Raw genomic sequence first — 23,134 nt, 5'->3', positions numbered from 1 at the left:
AATTTGTGAAACTGTTACATATTTTAATTCTGATGATTATGACCAGAACATATATTTTAATCAGAATTAGGTTTAATACGATTGGCATATGTCATGAACTTTGTTGTCTTTGCAGCAGCAATACAATGCAATACATAATAATAGAAAAAATATGAATTACAGTAAGTATAGAGGTTATATAGTTAAAATAAATAAGTAGTATAACAATTGAGATAAAGTGAGGTAGTGTTCATGGGTTCAATGTCCCTTCAGAAATCAGATGGCAGAGGGGAAGCAGTTGTTCCTGAATCGTTGCATGGGTGCCTTCAGGCTTCTCTACCTTCTTTCCGATGGTAGCAATGATAACAGGGCATGACCTGGGTGATGGGGGTCCTTAATAATAGATGCCACCTTAAAGATGTCCTGGGTACTACAGAGGGTAGTGCCCATTATGGAGCTGACTACATTTATAACTTTGTGCAGCTTATTTCAATCCTGTGCAGTAGCACCCCCCCCCCCCCCATACCAGACAGCGATGCAGCCATGTAGAATACTCTCCACAATACATCTGTGGAAAATTGTGTCTTAGTGACATATCAAATCTCCTCAAACTCCTAATGAAATATAGTTGCTCTCATGCCTTCTTTGTTAGCTGCATTGATATATTGGGTCCGGGATAGGTCCTCAGAGATGTTGACACCCAGGAACCTGAAATTGCTTACTCTTTCCACTTCTGATCCCCTCTATGAGGACTGGTGTGATTTTCCTCGTCTTACCCTGGCCATAGCTGTTGTCGGTAATAAGTGACAACAGATTTTCCGCTTGGTTGTTTTTGGCTAATTGCTTAATCTGAGGCATCACATGCCAATTTGAGTGTTCTATTGATGTTGAAGTGTATAAACAGTGAGTCATTACTGGGATTTTTCTCTTCAGACCTCAAAGGTCTTTCGTCCACATCCGTTTAACATTTTCCTTCAAGAGATGATTAAGGGGTTTTAGTGTTGTCACCAAATTAGGCAGGAACATGGCATGGCACTAAACTACTCAAAAGCATTTGCATGAGACTTGAATGGTTAATAGTTGTTCTTCTCTAAGCCAACAGACGTTCATATTTTTTGGGAAATAAAGTTAGTGAAACATGGTAATAAAAATATTTTTTTATTACCTTGTGTCACTGCTTTGTACTCAAGCAGATGCCATTTTAAGTGATCACTATAAAATCTGTGTTTGTAGACATGTACACTTAGCAGGATAGAAGAAAATGAATAAATTCCTAAAGAACAAACTCAGCCTTCATCTTTTCTTGTATATTCAACTACCTTGAAGCCAGCCCCCCCCCCCCCCATTTCTAAATAAGTCACTCATTACTCTTGTTCAGATTCTGTGGGATTTTGTTTAGAATCTTGCTTTACCGGCTCTTTGACAGCTGCAATTAAGACATATACCTGATTACAATAACATTTTTCTGTCCCTTGCAACACCTGATCCATTATGGATTGAAAAATCTTGGCAGCAGATTTGTTACTCCAGCTGCCTCACACACACAATAACTGACGTTCTGTTCTGACCTCTGGTGCTCTCTATATAGAGTTCACATTTTCTCTCCATGGCAACTTATGCTACCTCTGGGTTTATTTATTGTTGAGATACAGCGTGGGATAGGCCCTTCTGGCCCCTCAAGCTGCACAACCCAGCAAACCCCCGACTTACCTCTAGCCTAATCTCAAGACAATATACAATGACCAATTAACCTACCAGCTGGTGCACCTTTGGACTGAGTGAGGAAGCCTGGAATAAACACATGCAGTCACAGGGAGAACATACAAACTCCTTACATGTAGCGGCAGGAACTGAGCCTGGGTCACTGGTGAGGTAAAACATTGCGCTAACCACTACTCTACCCTGGCTCCCCACATATTACCGTGTACCAGATTCCACTCAAATCCCAAAAAGGCAGTTGACAAGCTACAGTAAATTACCCTTTAGTGCAGTTAAATGGGAATAGAATGAAAAGAGAAAATTGATTGGTGTTTGAGAGAGACAAAAAGTGCGACAGAGTCATGAGAAAGATAGAAAGGGACCCAGTGAAGTTTTAATTATCCAGAGCCACATTGCATGTCATAATAAGTATGTTTAATCTGTTAGTGCAACTTTGTAATATAACTTTGTCCCTATTTCTTGGGTGCTGGTTTTATATGTTGACATTCAATTAATATGGGCACACAAGATGTCTAATTTAGTAAATTCAGTCACAGCTAGCTCATCAAACACATCCTGCAATGCTGTGAATGGATTCTGATCATAATTCAGAATTGTCATTCAAATCGACTATGCAGTCTGCTTTTGGGATTACCACAGCAGGGTAGCCTATTCAATGTAGGCAATCCATTTTTTGTAAGATTAGCCAATTATTCGACCCATGGTTTTACAAAATTTGTCCTTTGTGGATTCTGTAATATACAATGTCCATCTGTTGGTTTGTTTCTGATATGGGCCTCAAACCCTTTTATCCTTAAATAGGAATCATGAAAAATGGCACCCAACTTCTGTCAAAGTTTAGACACTGGAGTGTCCCCCACATTGAGTCTTTTGAGTTTTCAGCCAATCCAAGCAGACTGGCAATAGAGTCCTTATGAGCGAACCCTGATGCAGGATTTCATCATGAACATCGACAATTCATTCCCCCTGACCACCCCTCCCACAGGTGCTGCTAAACCCACAGAGATCTTCTGACAGATTGTTTGTTACAATAAGTAGGTGATGGAATCTCTTTTTCTTGATACTTCAGTGTGTTCCCTGTTTTCTGTTGTAGATCCAGATGGTCCCTGAATACATTTGTAAATGTGAATTATGTGACTGCAAGGTTGCTTGTCCAATGTTTTGCTCTAGGAACCTGAAGTGTGACCAAGTGATTAGCTAAAGTGCCTACATGTATTGTAAACACATTGCTCTTAACTTTCAACTTCACCTTAATATAAGATAAGACCATAAGATACAGGAGTGGTATTAGGCTGTCCCATCATTTTAATATGGCTAATCCAATTTTCCTCTCAGCCCCAACTCCTGCCTTCTCTCCATATCCCTTCATGCTTTCAACTAATCAAGAATCTATCAACCTCTGCCTTAAATATATATGAAGTCTTTGCCTCTGGCAAAGAATTCCACAGATTCACCACTCTCTGTCTAAAGAACTTCATCTTCATCTTCATTCTTAAAGGACTCCCTTGCATTCTGATGCTGTGTCTTCTGACATTGAACTCTCCCACCACAGAAGACATCCTCTCCACATCCAGTCAATCAAGACCTTTCACCATTTGATTGATTTCAATGAGGTCACCCCTCATTCTTCTGAATTCCAGTGAATACAGGCACAGAGCCATTAAATGTTTTTCATATGACAACCCATTTAATTCTGGAATCATTTTTGTGAGCCACCTTTGAACCCTCTCCTGTTTCAGCACATCTTTCTAAGATAAGGGGCTCAAACCTGCTCACAATATTCCAAGTGAGGCCTCACCAGTACTTTATAAAGTCTCAACATTATATCCTTGTCTTTATATTCCAGTCCTCTTGAAATGAATGCTAACATTGCATTTGCCTTCCTCACCACAGACTCGACCTACAGATTAACCTTTAGAGAATCCTACACAATAACTCCCAAGTCCCTTTGTACCTCAGTTTATTTTTGTATTTTCTCTCCATTTAGAAAATAGTCAACCCTTTCATTTCTTCTGCCAAAGTGCATGACCATACACTTTCTGACACGGTATTCCATCTGCAATTTCTTTTCCCTTTCTCCTAATCTGTCTAAGTCCTTCAGTAGCCTCTCTACTTCATCAAATCTACCTGGCCTTCCACCTATCTTCATATCATCTGCAAACTTTGCAACTAAACCATCAATTCCATCATCCAAATCATTGACATATAACATTAAAAATTTGGTCCCAACACAGATCCCTATGGAACACCACTAGTCACTGGCAGCCAACCAGAAAAGGCTTCCTTTATTCCCACTCTTTGTCTCCTTCCAATCAGCCACTGCTTTATCCAGGTATATCATTGGAATCTTTCCAGTAATCCCATTTCCTGTAGCTTATTAAGCAGTCTCATGTGTGGCACCTTGTCAAAGGCCTTCTGAAATTCCAAGTACACAACATTAACCAATTCTCCATTGTATATTCTGCTTGTTATTTCTTCAAAGAATTTCAAAACATTTGTCAGGCAAGATTTTCCCTTGAGGAAACCATGCTGACTACAGCTTACTTTATCATGTTACTCTGAGTACCCTCAGACCTCATCCTTAATAATCAACTCCAACATCTTCCCAACCACTGAGGTCAAACTATCTAGCCTAGTTTCCTTTCTTCTTCCTCTCTCCCTTCTTGAAAAGTGGAATTAAATTTGCAATTTTCCAGTCTTCCAGAACCATTCCAGAATCTAAAGATTCTTGAAAGATCATTACTAATGCCTCCATGATTTCTTCAGCCACCTCTTTCAGAACCCTAAGGTGTAGACCATCTGGTTCTGGTACCTGGAAAGCAACATACAATTTGGGAATCTCTTTCCTGCTCATAGAACCTCCTGTCTATTCCCCTAACTAATGAATCTCCTATCACCACGACATGCCTCTTCTGCCCCCTTCCCTTCTGAGTCACAGAGGTAGATTCAGTATCAAAGACATGCCCACTGCAAATTTCCTCTTTCGGGTCATCTCCCCCAACAGTATTCAAAGCGATATACCTGTTGTTGAGGGGGATGACTGCAAAGGTACTCTGCACTGGCTCTTTAACCCCTTTCCCCTTCCTGACAGTCACCCAGTTTCCTGTTTCCTGCACCTTGGGTGTAACTACCTCTTTATAGGTCCAATCAGCCACCCAAATGATCCAAAGTTCATCCAATTCAAGCTCCAAATGCTTAACACAGTTTATTAGAAGCTGCAGCTGGATGCATTTCTCACAGTTTTAGTCGTCAGGGACACTGGAAGTCTCCCTACCTTCCCACGTCTCGCAAGAGAAGGATTCTACTATCTTACTTGTCATCCCTGCCATCCTAGCTGAGCAGATATAAAGAGGAGTTTAAAAAACTTGAGCTATTCTTTCCTTCGCTTTCTCTGTGTGAAGCTTTTCCTTACGGAAGCCTCGAAGAGCTAAAGCCTAAAGCTAAGGACATCTTCGGTAGAACTTTGTGGGCCAAAGGGCCTGTATTGTGCTGTAGGTTTTCTATGATTTTCCATGTTTATATTATGTCCACTCAGGTGGACGCAACGACACTGGCCACAGCGCTTGCCCCTGCCCTCCTAAACACAAAGTACACTGCAGATGCTGTAGACAAATCAACACGTACAAACAATCTGGATGAACTCAGCAGGTCGCGTAGCATCCACTGAAAGGAGCAGGTTGGAGGAGCAACACCTCTTATACCATCTGGGTAGTCTCTAGCCCCTTGGTATGAACATCAAGTTCTCTGACTTCCGGTAATTCCCTCCCTCTCCCTTCCCCTAATACGCTTTCACTCTGCCTCCTCTTCTAGCTGCCTATCACCTCTCTCATGATTCTGCCTTCTTCTACTACCCATAGTGCTTTTCCCTTACATTCCTTCTTCACCTCTCCTGCCTATCCCCTCCCTGCTTCCCCTCCCGCACCCCTTGATCTTTCCTCTGATTGGGTTTTCCCCCTCCCCCCACCTTCTTTATAGAGCCGCTGCCCCCTCCTTCTTCAGTCCGGACGAAGGGTCTCGGCCTGAAACATTCACTGCCTTCCTTTAGTTTGCTCTTACTAATCATTCCCAAACGCCGATTGGTCACTGCTAAAAGCTCTATTACGCTACCATGATCTGCTCCTGCCTTTTATCCTTGAACAGTGGACCTGATTAAAATCCTCTCCTCTCCACACCTCCAATGTCAGAATTGGCCACTGGTTTCTGAGATAGAATTGCTGTTTGATGATGGTACACTAAACATTCTTAAACTCCTGTCATTGTCATCAGCCTCTAGATGTCCATCAGATTCCTCACTTTTAGTTGTTCCATTGAACTGGCATGCACATTGCATTGCTTTGACAGAATATTTTACATCCTTTCCTGACTGCTGCCAAATGTTTTTTGCTGGGAGCTGGTGTTCCTCGTCACCAAGTTTATGTCTTCAGAAATCGTTAAGCAGGACCAAAAATGAAATAAAAACATCTATGGAAAAAGAAACAGTTAACATCTCAGGTCCATGCTTTTGCCACATAAATGAATTGCATTAAAGTTAGTGACTGTACATTAAACTATATCTGCCCATTTCATGAACTAGCAAGTATGTCCTGATTCTTTTTAGTAGTTTTCATTGTTTGCCAATATACTGCTAGAATCTTGTAATCAATCCAATGTAACTTGAGCAAAATTGAAGAATATTTGTTCATGATATTCTGTATCCTGATCAGCTTGCTCAGCAATATTTTAAAAATTTTATTTTATTGCTGGGTATTTCAAACAGTCCATCTTGAAGAAGTGTCTGAACAGCTACCACCAATATATCACTTGTAGACCAAGAGGAGCCAACACAATTGACCAGGGTTATACCATTATCAAGCACATTTACCATTTCATCTGAATTCCTGGATGTACTTCTACCTCTGGCATGTAGGCAAAGATGAAAGAGCATAGCATCAATGGTGAGGACCAAGAAGTCATGGTTAAGGGAGACAGAGGAGTGCTTGCAAGACTGCTTTGAGTCAGTGACCTGGACAATAGTCAGGGACACATCTTCAAATCTGAATGAATATATCACTGTTGTCACCAGCTTCATAAATAACTGTGTGGATGAGTGTGTACCTTCAAGCCAACAAAGGATTATTAACAAATAAGTTGTATTCATTGCTGCTATGGTCTGTTGCATTTTTTATTAACAGTGATTGTCGTCATTTAATAAAGCTATTTGATAATGTTGGCTTTTAAAGCTCTTTGACTGTAAGATTTGTTATCCCAGCAGCTACCTAGAAATTGTCTGGAAGTAATAGATAATATTGTCACTAAATTAAGATAATATTGCCTTTTTATGTTTCCTAAATCCATATAAGACATTAAATGCTTCCTGAATCCATAACCAAAACCAAAATGCAATATTTTGCTGTCACTAAAAATCTGATTAATATTAAAATTAGTTTACCTTTTTATTATAATGTTGCAATTAACAATATAATGTTGATTCCAAATATCGTTGAATTTAAGGAATTAACTTCTTTCCCTTTGTCTAAGTTAATGATGATGTTTTGTTTTCATTTCTCTGATGCTGATGCCTCTCTTTATCCCAGTTTGTGGTAATTTATTCTGCTATTTCCTTATGTGGTTTGGTATCAAGGTTTTCCTGATGACATTTTACTGTAATAAATCTATTATATAAATAAAAGTTATTGTTATGAGAGCTTTTTTACGTTGCTGTAGAAGTTTGCAAAAAAGTGCCATCCCTCACCCATGCTTTGGAAAGATGGATCAGCTGGCTGTTCAAACCTGGCCATATAGGTAAAGACTACAGACCACAGCACCAGTGGTGAGGGTCAAGAAGGTATGGTCAAGGGAGGTGAGGGAGCGCTTATAGGATTGCTTTATTGGACTGGACAATATTCAGGGACTCAGCTTCAAATCTGAATGAATATTCCACAGTTGACACTGACTTCATTAAGACCCGTGTGGATGAATGTGTGCCTTTGTGAACATACTGGACATATGCAAGGTAAAATCCACAAATGAACCAGGAGATTCATTATCTGCTGAGGGCAAAATCTGTGGCATTCAAGACTGGTGATCCAGAAACATTTCCTACAAAACGCAACCCAAAATCACGAATAGCAGTAATGCTTCACTCCCAGATGAGCTCAATGCCTTTTATGCATTCTTCAAAAGGGAGAATAAAACTACATCTGTGAAGATCCCTGCAGCATCTGGTGACCCTGTGATCTCTGTCTCTTGAGGCCGATGTCAGAACATCATTCAAGAGACTAAACCTTCACAAAATGTCAGGCCTGATGACATATCTGGTAGGCCACTGAAGACCTATGAAGGACACGTTCAATCTCTCATTTCTGCAATCAGAGGTTCCCTCCTGCTTCAAATAGGTGACAATCATAGAAGTGCCCAAGAAGAGCAGGTTTAGCTGCCTCAGTGACTGCCCAGTTGACCTCACAACTACAGTGATGAAGTGCTTTGAGAGGTTGGTCATGGCCAAAACCAGCTCCTGCCACAACATGGACCTGGACCTGCTCCAATTTGGCTATTGCCACAATAGGTTTACAATGGATGCAATCACACTGGCTTTCCACTTGGCTCTGGATCATCTGGACAAAAGCAATACCCATATCAGACCAGGGAGCATCTAAGAAGAGTACAGTCGACATTTTGGACTGGAAGTATTCGGCAGGATGGCAGAACTTTGCTCAAAACCAGAAAATGACGAGTCATGGTGAGAGGATCATTTCACACCTAGAAAATGTTAAAAGTGGGGTTCAGCAGATATCAGTTTTGGGGCTGCTGCTGTTTTTAATTTACATTAATGATTGAATAAGCACATAACAAATAAGTTAGTAAAGTTAGGTGATGACACAAAATTAGGGGGATAGGCTAATAACGTTCAGGCAACAGAATCAATACAGTTAAATCTAAGCAAAATCCAGATGTGGACAAATAAATGGCAGATGAAATTTAATGTAAGTAAATGTAAAATATTACATATAGGAAGTAGAGTTAGATATAAATATACATGGGAGTATGTGTTAGAAAGCGCACTGTATGAGGAAGATTTGGTGATCCTGGTAGACTCATCACTATCAACATCTATCAATGCACAGAATTGATTAGGAAAGTGGATAGAATGTTGGGCTATATAAAGCAGTACATTCCAAAATATAACTTCTAACTGCAAAAAAAAAGTTTTCATGACAAAACCCTGGTTATTTGTTGTAACACTTTAAATCTGCTTCCTCTGCTCCATGAATCCTCAGCAAATGGCAAACATTTGCCCTATTGATGTATCAAAATCTCTCATAATTTTGTGCACTCCTCTCAACTTTCTCTATTCTAAGAACAATGCTAGTTCTCTTGTCTGTCTGAAACCCCTTAGTCCTTACGAAGGGTTTCGGCCTAAGATGTCAAATATTCAATTCCCTTCATAGATGCTGCCTGATTTGCTGAATTCCACCAGTATATTTTTGTGTGTTGCTCAAAATTTTCTGTATCTGCAGAATGTTTCATGTCTCTATTTAAATGAGGTGACCTTGTATCATCAAATAAAATCAGCTTCAGTTCCTCAGGCACTCTCTAATTGCTAGAATTTCTAGGTTATTGTCTCATATAATGGATACCCATTAATCTTGTTAATAGCTGTGATTCCAGTGTTCCTAATAATTCAAGTAATTTAGAGACATTGCCAGAGACTTTCTGCTCATTAGCTAGCAGATCTGAGATCAATGAATCAAGACAAAGAGCTTTAATCATATCTTTATCTGACAAATTGAGCCAGAACAATTGTGAACGAGGAACTGATATCCATGTGCAACTCAAGGAAATGCAGTTCATGATTTGACTGTTTGCCCATTTGCCCATTTTCAACTGTAAGTGGCAGGCGCATTGACGTTCAGAGTGCAGAGGTCAAAAATCATGATTAGTACTATACTACCCAACTGCATATTCACAAAATGCTGAAGGAGCTCAGCAGGCCAGGCAGCATCTATGGAAAAGTGTACACAGTCAATGTTTCAGGCTGAGACCCTTCATCAGGACTGGAAAAAGAGGTCAGAAGTCAGAGTAAGAACCGGTATCACTCTCAACTCTTCCTACACTACATCATCGATTGGTGCTGCTTCTTGCACCCATGCCAAGCTCATTGACTTCATCAACTTTGCCTCCAACTTCCACCCTGACCTCAAACTTAACTGGTCCATTTCCGATACCTTCCTCCTCTTTCTCAATCTCTCTGTCTCTATCGCTGGAGCCAGTACATCCACTATATCCTTTATAAGCTCATTAATTCTGTCTGACATCTACCTGGTCTATACCTTTCTCCCAATTCCTATGCCTCTGCCACATCTGCTCTCAGGTTGGGACTTCATTCCAGAACTCATGGGATGCCCTCCTGTTTCAAAGAAAGGGGCTTTTCTTCCTCCACCACATCACTTCCTCACACAAATCACTTCCATTTCACACACATTTAATCTCACCCCATCCACTCGCCACCCCACCGTGGATAGGGTGCTCCTGTCCTCATCTACCACTCCACCAGCCTCTGTGTCCAGCACATAGTTGTTCTTAACCTCCACCATTTCCAATGGGATCCCACAAGGACACCTTCACCACTCTCTCCCCCACCCCCCCCCGCATTACCACTTTCCACAGGGATAGCTCCCTACGCAACTCCCTTGTTATTCATTCCCCCCCCCCCACAGATCTCCCTCCTGATACTGAAACTTGCAAGCAGAACAAGTGCTGCAGCTGGCCCTACACCTCCCACCTCACTACCATTCAGGACCCCAAACATTCCTTCCAGGTGAGGCGACAATTCACCTGAGATTCTGTTGGGATTATCTAATGTGTCCCGTGCACCCTGCATGGCCTCCCGTACATCGGCGAGACCCGACGTAGATTGGGAGACCGCTTCACTGAGCACAAATGTTCGGTCCACCAGAAAAAGCGGGATTTTCTGGTGGCCACCCATTTTAATTCCACTTCACATTACTACTCCGACATTTCAGTCCTTGGCCTCCTCTGCTACTGCAATGAGGCCACACTCAGGTTGGAGGAGCAACACCTTATATCCCTTCTGGGTAGTCTCCAGCCTGATGGCATGAACATCATTTTCTTGAACTTCTGGTAACTGCACCGCCCCCCCCCCACCTTCACCACTCCCTATTCCCATTTCCCTCTGTCACATTTTCTCCTTGCCTGCTCATCACCCCCTTCTGGTACTCCACCACCTTCCCTTTGTTCCATAGCCTTTTGTTCTCTCCAAGCAGATTCCTCCTCCTGCCGCTCTTTACCTCTTTCACCAATTGACTTCCCAGCTCTTTACTTCACCCCTCCCCTCTCCCAGTTCCACCTATCACTTGTACTTCTTGTACTTCTTCCTCTCCTCCACCCACCTTCTAACTCTGACTTCTAATCTCTTTTTCCTAGCCCCGATGAAGGATCTTGGCCTGAAATGTCATAGATGCTGCCTGGTCTGCTGAGTTCCTCCAGCATTTCCTGTGTGTTACTTTGATTTCTAGCATCTGTAGTCTTCCCTTGTTCATGACCCAACTGTATATGATCCCCAGAGAAGCAGACCAGGCAGCATCTATGGAAAAGAGGAAGCAGTCAAAGTTTCAGGATGAGACCCTCCATCAGACTCATCCCTAGGGGCTGTTACAATGAGCATGTATCAAAGCCTACTGGTGTTGGGGGTATCTGGTAAAATAGCACCAGGACTTTCAGCAGGGTCACAGCTGGAATGGAATATTGTTCAAAATTCAAAGTAAATTTATTATCGAAGTACATATGTGTCACCATATACAACCCTGAGATTCATTTTTCTTGCAAGTTTGCAGAATAATAACCATAATAGAGTCAATGAAGACCCAGATCAACTTTGGCGTTTAGCCAGTGTGCAAAAGACAACTGTGTAAATACAAAAATAAATAAATAATAATATTGAGAACATGTGATGAAGAGTGTTTGAAAGTGAGTCTAGAACTTTGTGATGTGAGTCAATAAACAATCTGCTGGAGGACTCGATGGGTGGAGCATCAGTAGGAGGAAAGAAATTGTCAATATTTTGGGTCAAAACTCTACATCAGGATTTAGAGTGGAGAGAAGAGATGGCCAACGTAGTCTATATGGACAGCAATTGACTGCTAGGTGTTCATGTTTGGAGGAACACCATAGGCCGTTGTCCTATCAGTGGGGGAAAAAGGACAAAGAAAGACTATTACAGGCTTTGTTCATAAAAAATGAAAATATTGATGTAATTCTTAAATCCTAATGCATGATTTTCTTTTGTTCAATCATAATTTATTATCTATTGTAGTTCAGCATCTCAGACCCTCCAGTAAAAATGCTCCCATTCAGTGACTCTGTTGCCAATGCACTTCCCTTAAGTGGGAAGTGGGGAGGATATAGTGATGGATGGGGATCGGCATTTTCTGGGAGGAGAGAGGAATGATCTAAGCCAAATTGTGGGGGAAAGTTGATAATTTATCTACCTGCACTACACTTTCTGTGCAACATTAACATTATATTCTGCAACTTTTTCCCCCTTTTCTATTACCTTGATGTACCTATATAATGGAATGATCTGTCTAGATAACATGCAAGCGGAAGGCTTTCACTGTATTTCAGTACATGTTGAAATAAGAAACCAGTTACCAATTCTAATAATCGCTGGACATTGAGTAGAATTTTATCAAGTTTTTTTAAGCCTTACTCTATCAGTATAATAAGCCACATTGCTGATGCTGACACCACATAACCATTTCTGAGACCCACATACCCTAACTATCGAGGATGGTTGTGTGGGTGGCAAGCTCAGTAATGTGGGGCTACAGTGATAAAATCAGGATTCGAAAGTTTGATCGGGTTCTATTAAATGCTCAGCAGTTAATGGCAATTGTTTTATTATTGTCACATCTGAATCAGGCTTATTATCACTGGAATATATCGTGAAATGTGTTGTCTCTCAGCAGCAAGACAACGCAAGCCATGAAAGTCACTATAAGTTTCAAAAGTAGATAAATAGTACAAATGACCAATAAAGACTTACTATTCATGGACCATTCAGAAATCTGTCTTGGCAGAGAGGAACAAACTGTTCTTAAAATATTGTGTGTGGGTCTTCAGGCTCCTGTACCCCTTCTCTGGTGGTTGTAATGCAAAGAAGGCATGTCCTGGGTGTTGAAGGTCTTTATTGATGGATACCACCGCTTCAGGCACTGCCTCTTGAAGATGTCCTGTATGGTGGAGAGGGTCATGACAATGATGGAACTGGCTGAGCTTACACAGGTACTGAGATACAGTGAAAAACTTTTGTTTGCATGCCTGGCTGACAAGTCATTCCATACATTGCCTCAAAATTTTTTTTGGACAATCACCTGCACTGTACTGCTGCTGTAAAAGAATAAATTTCACATCATATGTCTGTCATAACAAATTATGATTTTAAAATCCAAATCTGATTCCCTTCTCCTCCCTATGGTGACCATCTCTCCTCTCCACTCTGAGTCCTGATGCAAGAGTTTTGACACAAAATATTGACAATTTCTTTCCTCCTACTGATGCTCAACCCATTGAGTCCTCCAGCAGATTTTTTATTGACCCACATATCTAACTTCCACATTGCTCTTTAGACTCATTTGACAGTTTCCATGAATGCCTCAGCACAGAGTCAAGGAATGCAATAGAAATTAAATCTTGGTGGGGGATATTTGGAAGGACAGTGATTAACACTGTTAGATTTATTATTCACACATTCTGATTCAATCATTGCACAATAGTAGTTATGACCTGTCCAGAAGAATTGGTAATTAAAAACACATCTTTAACTAACCAGCTAGGGAATGCCCAAACAGACATACTGGGAGATAAAACCCCATTAATCATTTACTATAAAGCAAGACTGTAACATTTTTTCAGAGAAGAACTTGTCAGTTGGGACATGGGGGCAATTATTATTTTAGAGTCATACAACATTCAAACAGACCCTTTGGCCCAATCATCCTTGCTGACAGTGTTGCCCTGTAAGATGGTCCCATCTGCCCTGGTTTGGCCCACAGCCCTCTAAACCTTCCTTAGCCATGTATTTGTGTTGATGGATCTTATATGTTGCTAATGTTCCTGTCTCAACCACGATTTCTGTCAGCTCATTCCAAAAACACACCACCATTTACATGAAGATGCCACTGGTGCCCCTTTTAAATCTCTTGCCTCTGATCTTAAACCTTTTTTGAAATACCTCTTCCCAATGAATAAATATTGAGAACATGAGATGAAGAGTCCTTGAAAGTGAGTCCATAGGTTGTGGGAACATTTCAACGATGGGGCAAGTGAAGTTGAGTGAAATAAAGTTACCCCTTTGGTTCAAGAGCCTTATGGTTGAGCAGTAACCTGGTGGTGTGAGTCCTGAAGCTCCTGTACTTTCTTCCTGATGGAAACAGTGAGAACAGAACGTGTCTTGATTGGTGGGGTTCCCTGACAATTGATGCTGCTTTCCTGCAACAACATTTCATGTAGCTGTGCTCAATGGTGGAGAGGGCTTTACCAGTGATGGACTGGGCCATATCCACTGTTGTTGTAGGATTTTCCACTCAAAGGTGTTGGTGTTTCCATACCTGGTTGTGATGCAGCTACTCAATATACTCTCCACTACACATCTATAGAAGTTTGTCAATGTTCTAGATGTCATGCCAAATCGTTGCAAACTCCCAAGGAAGTAGAGGCATTGCTTTCTTTGGAATTGCACTTAAAAGCTGGGTCCAGGACAGTTCCTCTGAAATAATAACACGGAGGAATTTAAAGTTGCCGACCCTCTCCACCTGATCCTCTGATGAGGACTGGCTCATGGACCTCTGGTTTCCTCCTCATGAAGTCATAATCAGCTCCTTGGTCTTGCTGACATTGAGCGAGAGGTTGTTGTTGTGGCACCACTCAGCCAGGTTTTCAATTTCCCTCCTATATGCTGATTCGTCACCACCTTTAACTTGGCCTATCACAATGGTGTCATCAGCAAATGTTATGGCAGTTAAGATGGCACCTAGCGTCTGTCTCTTCGAGTTCATCTGTGGAAATAGTTTAAATTCCGCTCTTTAATGCCTCTTTTTTTCCTTTTCGACCCTGATTTGCAAGTGGCAGTCAAACTGTGCTTTTTTTATATGGCAGTTGAATTTCCTTTCCTGGAGCCCGTTGGCCAACGGTTTTCCAACATTCTCCAGGCATGGCTTGGAAGATGGCACCTCTGTGGTGCGTCCCTGCAACCGATTCCAGCCTGGTGCTGATGACTGTGTCGTCATGGGAGATGGAGGCATCAGGATTTTGCTGTGGCAGATGTATGGACAGAGGTAAATGTGATCAAGCAGTCACACTCTCTCTCTCTTTCTCTCGGTGGTGGGGAGAGTTTGTTGCCGATTCTTGAGGCAGAGAATATTGGAATAAAGAGCAACACAGCAGACTGTGATATCATAACTGTGACTGTAAGTCTCCCCTTTCACTCAGAAAATGGGTGATATCACTCTGTCCCTTGCCAGTTAGAGAGAGCCTGTGGTATGTCAAACTGTCAGGTAAACAATAGTTTTTGTTGACTGCAGATATTATGGTCTCTCTTTGGGGTGCTTTGCAGTTACTTGGTGGGTGGTGAGTGCTGATGCTTTTTGCTGAAGCAGGTGGTGGGGGAGAGGGGAGGATGATGCATTGATGTTTGCTGATGATTGCACAGGGTTGGAGGGAAAGGGGGCTTTGGGGTTCTAAAGTCTTTCTGTCATTCATTCTTTTGGGGTTCTTCTGTTGTTTGTGGATATCTGCAAAGACAAGTATTTCAGGTTGTATACTGTTCACACTCTCTGATAATAAATAAACCATTTGGAACAGAAACCATGTTGACTATGTTCCTCATGAGCATATATACAGTACCTCTGTCAGGTCACCCCTCAATCTCTTACGTTCCAAGGAGGATTGGTTGACAGAAAATAATAAGTGAACCAAAGCATGGCTGAACCCAATACCGATTTCCAAGGGACAAAACAACAGTTCTTCCTGTTACAAATGAAGACTTCATAAAGGAAAATGTTTGCCTTTACAAAGCAGTTCTGAGAATAATCTTGATATGAGTACTGTGAGAATAATGAAATAATCGTATTTAGATCCTACCTGCAAGATGTAATTTCATTGTGAAACATGTCCAAAAAGATATTTCTTCGTTTCTCCTATGTTGTTGGGAATTTCCAGTGTTGCTCATAGAGGAATGTAACACAATTCGGCTCAAAGCCTGATTTCTACTCCAAATGTCTACACCAGAGCCAAACTATCAAAGAAGCATTCCCTAGATACTGTTTAATTCTTGTTTTGCAGGTCCATTTATGCTGACTAAGGACCTTGAATGAATAAATTGCTGATCCACTGATCTATGTGGTTTGCTGCAGCATTACTTGATGACTGACACCTCACGCAAATATTTCAGATCTGTATATTTCAGAGCACTGGGGCTGTAAACAGAGCTGTGTAGATTAACCTATTGTATCTTGCGAAATCTTGTGAAGTTACAATAGTTGTTTCCACATGGCTCTCTTATGTAAGGATATTCACCCTTCAAGGAAACTATTGCACTAACTAGCAGCCAGGCTCATATGATGGGCCTAACATTACACTTTCTCCTGCCCCTCCACACCACCCTCACCTTCACATATTCCTCTTTGAATATATCTCATTAAACAGGATGTGCATGTTTCTTTGAGTGAACTTGTTCCCTCTTCTGCTGGGAACCATAGTCCCTGTGCTGATTTAAGGAAGCTCTGGGAAGGGCGACAAGCTGATGTCATATTCGCATTGCTATAGAGCAGGGTCCTAATCTGCACTATTAGAGTTGTGTAAAGTCCTATTTTAGAATTTATTTCTGGATATAATCCTAATCCTGTTTCATAGTCATTATACAAAATCTGTGGGGTTGCTTTGCAGGGGCCTCAGTATAGTATTTGCAATGATAATTTAGAGTATCAACATTTCCAGACCATTTTTTTGAAAGCTATTCTTTGTTGATTGTAGAACGGACTGAGCACGCTACTGAGTGGGTGGCTGTATTCAGTGAGATTTGGAAGTGCCCTGTGAAGTAAGCTGGCCCTCTAAATTATGTCTAATTGTAGAACTCCGAAGTCCTTTCGTTTGTAACGGCCATGCAGCTGTTACCTTCTGGACCTGGAAGTTAAACTTTACATTAGGAAGTCTTTCAGCAACCATTGAACAATGACTGAGGATCTGATACTGGCAGACTGTCAGATGTGGCAGCATGGGACTGTATCTAACTTGCCCGTTCATCAGAAACCACTCACCCATCAGAGGCGGGATAGGCCCACGTAAGGAACATTGCAGTGCTTCCTATTATCTGCCATTTTTTATGACATCACTATGGTGGTAGAGTTTAAGTCTAGCATGCATAAACAGCACTGCCTCTTTTTGTTCTCCGGAAAATGGTAAGTAGTGGAAGTGTGCTGCAGTAAAGTGGGACTATGAGCACAGTTTAGATAAGTATTTGCCACTGTATGAATGTTTAGTTTCTGTTTTGCCCTGCTACTCCGAGGGCTCAGTTTAGTTAAGTATTTGTAACCAAGTGAAACTGAGTTTATTGAACATTTAGTGCCTGTCTTGTTAACTTACTTACCAGTAGCGGGTGACTTCTGTCCCCACTCACCAAAACTGCAAACACGACAGGGAGCCATCTGAAACTGCAAAGTTTATGTTTGCAATTAGCACAATTTTGTCCAGGGATGATCATTTAAGCAATTCAATCATAGTCATTCTGATTCTGAATCACATAACACTGAAAAAAAATCAGTGTTCTACAATGCAATTTCTATGGACATCTGCTTAAGTCTAAGGAATCAGAGTTGTTTGCAGGGTGGGGGAATTGTAAGGAAAACATAGGTCAGATTACAACAAAATAGGTTTTGAACATACTAGATATAGATTTGGACAGTGTCATTCAAACAGATTCATCAAGTCACACATGAAAATGGCCCATTTGGCTTACCACACTCATGCTGATCAGTGGGAACCTATCCATATTAATCCTACTTTACAACATTTGGCCTGTAGCCTGGTGTGCCCAGATAATTTAAGTACTTGTCAAAATACTTCTTAAATACTGCAAGGTAACTGCTTCCACTACTCTCTCCAACAGTATATTGCAGTTATTCACTACTCTCTAGGAGAATAAAGTCTTCCATAGATCCCCTCAATGTCTCTTCCCACTCACTCAACTAAATCTAGCTTTATTCTTCATAAGGAGGAAGGTTTCCTGCAGTCTCCACTTTCTATACCCTTCACAATTTTGGCCTAACCTCTCCAGTTTCTCCATCCCAGACAGTGAGGATGCTATTGTAATGAAATATTGCTACACTATTTGAGATTAAAAGTATACTAAGCAATTTCTACACACATATTTTTAAATCTTTTTGAAGAGCTAAAATATATAATTGTGTCAATTTAGCGGTGGGATGCCAGAGCAAGATTTGAAGGATCAAATTGAAGGGCATACCCTAACCTAGAGTTATATTTTTTTGCCAGGCAACATATAATAATCAGCATAATAGGTGCGATAATGTGATTAATACTTTTCGAGGAAAATTTCAGTGACAGATTTTCTACAGCACATTTCTGTTTTGTCAACCTCAACAAAGTCGATTTTCCAGGAAAATCTAGGCATGTCTCCAGCAATAGTTTTAGAATCTTTCCAATGATCACCATCTCCAGAGTTCATAGAGAGAGAGGCATACTCTTTGGCCAATCAATTCCAGGCGGAACACCAAGTACCTATCTTCACTCGTCTCATTATCCAGCAGTTAGGCAGTGGCAGATTGAAATGGAGTGTTCAAAAGGGAAATGGATAGCTTTTTGAAGGAAAATAGAATCAGAATCAGGTTTATTATCACTGATGTATGTTTTGAAATTTGCTGTTTTGCAGCACCAACATAGTGCAAGATGTAAAGATATAGTACGAATTACAAGAAGTATAATAAAGATAAATAAGTAGTGGTGAAAGAGAACAAAAGAGTGAAATATTTAATGGTGAAGGGGAAGAAGCTGTTGCTGTTTTCAGACTCCTCTACCTCCTCCTTGATGGTAACAATGAGCAGAGGGCATGACCTGGATGGTGTGGGTCCATAATAATAGATGCTGTCTTCTTGAGGCAGTGCCTTTTGCAGCCACCCTCAAAGGTGGAGAAGCTCCTGCCCATGATGAAGCTGGCTGAGTCTACAAACCTCTGCAGCCTTTTGCTGATCCTGTGCATTGGCACCACCGTATCAGGCAGTGATACAGGTCAGAATGACCTCCAAAGAAACTCTGTAAAAACTTGTTCTTTAATGACATTCCAAATATCAAACCTCTTTTGAAATATAGCTTCTGGCATACCTTACTTGTAATTGCATCAATATGTTGGACCCAGGATTGTTCTTCAGAAATGCTGACAACTAGGAACCTAAAGCTGCTCACCCTTTCTACTGCTAACTCCTACAAATGTAGATGAGGAGTGGTGTATGTTCCTTCAACCTTCCCTTCCTGAAAACCACAGTCAATATCTTGATCTTACTGACAATGACTACAAGGTTGTCGTTGCGACACCACTCAACCAGCTGAACTATCATACTTCTGTATTGCCTCTTCCTCACCATTGGAGCTTCAACCGGCAACAGTTGTATCAGCAGTGAATTTATGGATGCTGTTTAATTTGTAGGGCTCTGGGAAAGGGCAGGAGAATGGGACTAGCTGACTTGCTCTTAAATATATATCCTGTGAGGACTTGAGTGGTCAAATGGGCTCCTTCCATTCTATGATTTTCTGTGCATTTGTCAAATGAGCATGCAAGATCTATTGATTTACAGTGAAAAGTCTTCATTGATCAGTTAGTTTAAAGAGATGGTGCCAGTTACTGTGAGTTATTTTTTATGCAAAGTTTAACCATCAGTTTAATCATGCCACAGAAAACATACATTTTGGTATATTGTGCAAAAGGCTGCTTTTAAAGTACTTATTGTTGAATACACACACAGAAAGCTGGTGGAACGCAGCAAGCCAGGCAGCATCTATAGGAAGAAGTGTAGTCGACGTTTCGGGCCGAGACCCTTCATGAGTCCTGACAAAGGGTCTCAGCCCAAAACATCGACTGTACTTCTTCCTGTAGATGCTGCCTGGCCTGCTGTGTTCCACCAGCTTTCTGTGTGTGTTGCTTGAATTTCCAGCATCTGCAGATTTCCTCGTGTTATCGTTGAATACATTTACTTGCTTTGTCCAACATTTTTAATGAACATGTAGGTCTCATCAATGGAGAACAAGCATTTAACAGATCTGACCAAATTATGAATCAATTCCAATATATTTTGCCTTTTGTCATGTATTGCCATATTTATTGATGATACCTGACGGGGTTTCCTTTTTCCCTGTCCATTCCAATCATCCATTTCCCACCTGTCTTATAACATATAACCATATAACAATCACAGCACGGAAACAGGCCATTCCGGCCCTCCTAGTCCGTGCCGAACTCTTAATCTCACCTAGCCCCACCTACCCGCACTCAGCCCATAACCCTCCACTCCTTTCCTGTCCATATACCTATCCAATTTTACCTTAAATGACACAACTGAACTGGCCTCTACTACTTCTACAGGAAGCTCATTCCACACAGCTATCACTCTCTGAGTAAAGAAATACCCCCTCGTGTTTCCCTTAAACTTTTGCCCCCTAACTCTCAAATCATGTCCTCTCGTTTGAATCTCCCCTACTCTCAATGGAAACAGCCTATTCACGTCAACTCTATCTATCCCTCTCAACATTTTAAATACCTCGATCAAATCCCCCCTCAACCTTCTACGCTCCAATGAATAGAGACCTAACTTGTTCAACCTTTCTCTGTAACTTAAGTGCTGAAACCCAGGAAATATCCTAGTAAATCGTCTCTGAACTCTCTCTAATTTATTGATATCTTTCCTATAATTCGGTGACCAGAACTGTACACAATATTCCAAATTTGGCCTTACCAATGCCTTGTACAATTTTAACATTACATCTCAACTTCTGTACTCAATGCTCTGATTTATAAAGGCCAGTGTTCCAAAAGCCTTATTCACCACCCTATCTACATGAGACTCCACCTTCAGAGAACTATGCACTGTTATTCCTAGATCTCTCTGTTCCACTGCATTCCTCAATGCCCTACCATTTACCCTGTATGTTCTATTTGGATTATTCCTGCCAAAATGTAGAACCTCACACTTCTCAGCATTTAACTCCATCTGCCAACGTTCAGCCCATTCTTCTAACCGGCATAAATCTCCCTGCAAGCTTTGAAAACCCACCTCATTATCCACAACACCTCCTACCTTAGTATCATCAGCATACTTACTAATCCAATTTACCACCCCATCATCCAGATCATTTATGTATATTACAAACAACATTGGGCCCAAAACAAATCCCTGAGGCACCCCGCTAGTCACCGGCCTCCATCCCGATAAACAATTATCCACCACTACTCTCTGGCATCTCCCATCTAGCCACTGTTGAATCCATTTTATTACTCCAGCGTTAATACCTAACGACTGAACCTTCTTAACTAACCTTCCATGTGGAACTTTGTCAAAGGCCTTGCTGAAGTCCATATAGACTACATCCACTGCCTTACCCTCGTCAACATTCCTCGTAACTACTTCAAAAAATTCAATAAGGTTTGTCAAACATGACCTTCCACGCACAAATCCATGCTGGCTACTCCTAATCAGATCCTGTCTATCCAGATAATTATAAATACTATCTCAAAGAATAATTTCCATTAATTTACCCACCACTGATGTCAAACTGACAGGTCTATAATTGCCAGGCTTACTTCTCGAACCCTTTTTAAACAATGGAACCACATGAGCAATACGCCAATCCTCTGGCACAATCCCCGTTTCTAATGACATCTGAAAGATCTCTGTCAGAGCTCCTGCTATCTCTACACAAACTTCCCTCAAGGTCCTGGGGAATATCCTGTCAGGATCCGGAAATTTATCCACTTTTAAATTTCTTAAAAGCGCCAGTACTTCCACCTCTTTAATTGTCATAGGTTCCATAACTTCCTTTCTTGTTTCCCACACCTTACACCATTCAATATCCTTCTCCTTAGTGAATACCGAAGAGAAGAAATCGTTCAAAATCTCTCCCATCTCCCTCGGCTCCACACATAGCTGACCACCCTGATTCTCTAAGGGACCAATTTTATCCCTCACTATCCTTTTGCTTTTAATATAACTGTAGAAGCCTTTCGGATTTACTTCCACCTTATTTGCCAAACCAAACTCGTAACTTCTTTTAGCTTTTCTAATCTCTTTCTTAAGTTCCCTTTTACATTCTTTATATTCCTCGAGCAATTCCGTTACTCCATGCTGCCTATTGTAGACACACAACATTTTCAGGTCTCCATATTTAAATAATATCCAATCTCACAGCATCAGCTAAGTTACCTTTGTACCACCATTAACTTTTGTAGCCACTCCATTCTCTCTTCATAAGCAACATCAAATAGTAATGAACTGTCCTGTTACTTCATTCCTTCTTGGTTATTAAACAGCTTCCCTTCCCTGTTAATCTCCTTAGTTGCTTATTCAGCACAGCAGACGTTAACATCTTTAGAAACATACAGCACATATATTTCTGCTGCTTCTCCTTTTAATGACCTTGGAAGGATTGCATCACCAAGCATTTGAGATAAAATCCTACAACTGTTTATCACTTTTTCCATAAGAAAAATATTAGAAGTAATAATGGAACATTATGTGGCAACAGGAATTTTGTAATAATTTGGCATGAATACACAATTGGCAGAAAAAAAGCAATTCAGAATTATTATAATATCAGTTGAGACCAGAGGGCTAAGCTGGATCTGGAGTGACATTTGGCTAATTTTCAGGTCCTGCCTCTTACTTAAGTAAAAAGTATGTACTGCAGCATTTGAAATAAGTTTGCTCCAATATGAAGAATGTATAAATTTAATTTTTTTAGAATAAACTACATGATGAAATTCAAAAAAAGATCTTCATCCTATTGACCTTCTGCATTTACTGACATGCTTTCTGTAAGATATTTTTGTGATACGTTATCTAATATCACATTGTGCATTCAGTAACCAAGAACATATTGAGCATCCCAAAGAGGCACGCCTCCAATTGTGATTGAATCCAAATGCAGTTTAAAATGTTAAATGTCAATGATGAGTTTAAAATTAGATCCAATTCAAATGAAGCATTGAGTAATATAAGATGGAGCCTGTTAACAATAAATAGTTTATGGTGCCAAATATTATACAGCTCCAATTAAATCATATTGCAGCATGTTAAGGCATTGGCCCCACCACAATATAAAGCTTAAGTCAAAGTTGGAAATTATAATCCATGCTGGAGCCAATGAAGAGAGAGAT

At 40.8% G+C, this 23,134-nt stretch overlaps 1 long non-coding RNA gene across 1 annotated transcript in view; it reads right to left on the bottom strand.

Moving 5' to 3' along the window:
* LOC140732140 (uncharacterized) overlaps positions 1–22,314 on the bottom strand; it is a 77,467-nt gene extending 55,153 nt beyond the window's left edge. Inside the window, exons 1-3 of the long non-coding RNA XR_012099995.1 lie at positions 22,182–22,314; positions 17,342–17,405; positions 12,743–12,929 (exon numbers count right to left, since the gene is read on the bottom strand). This is a non-coding gene — a long non-coding RNA (uncharacterized lncRNA). The remainder of the gene's footprint in view (positions 1–12,742; positions 12,930–17,341; positions 17,406–22,181) is intronic.
* Between the last annotated feature and the right edge of the window lie 820 nt (positions 22,315–23,134).

Source organism: Hemitrygon akajei, chromosome 8, assembly GCF_048418815.1.
Source record: "Hemitrygon akajei chromosome 8, sHemAka1.3, whole genome shotgun sequence".
In the NCBI taxonomy this organism is placed as follows: domain Eukaryota; kingdom Metazoa; phylum Chordata; class Chondrichthyes; order Myliobatiformes; family Dasyatidae; genus Hemitrygon; species Hemitrygon akajei.
This window is presented reverse-complemented; position numbering and strand designations above follow the sequence as displayed.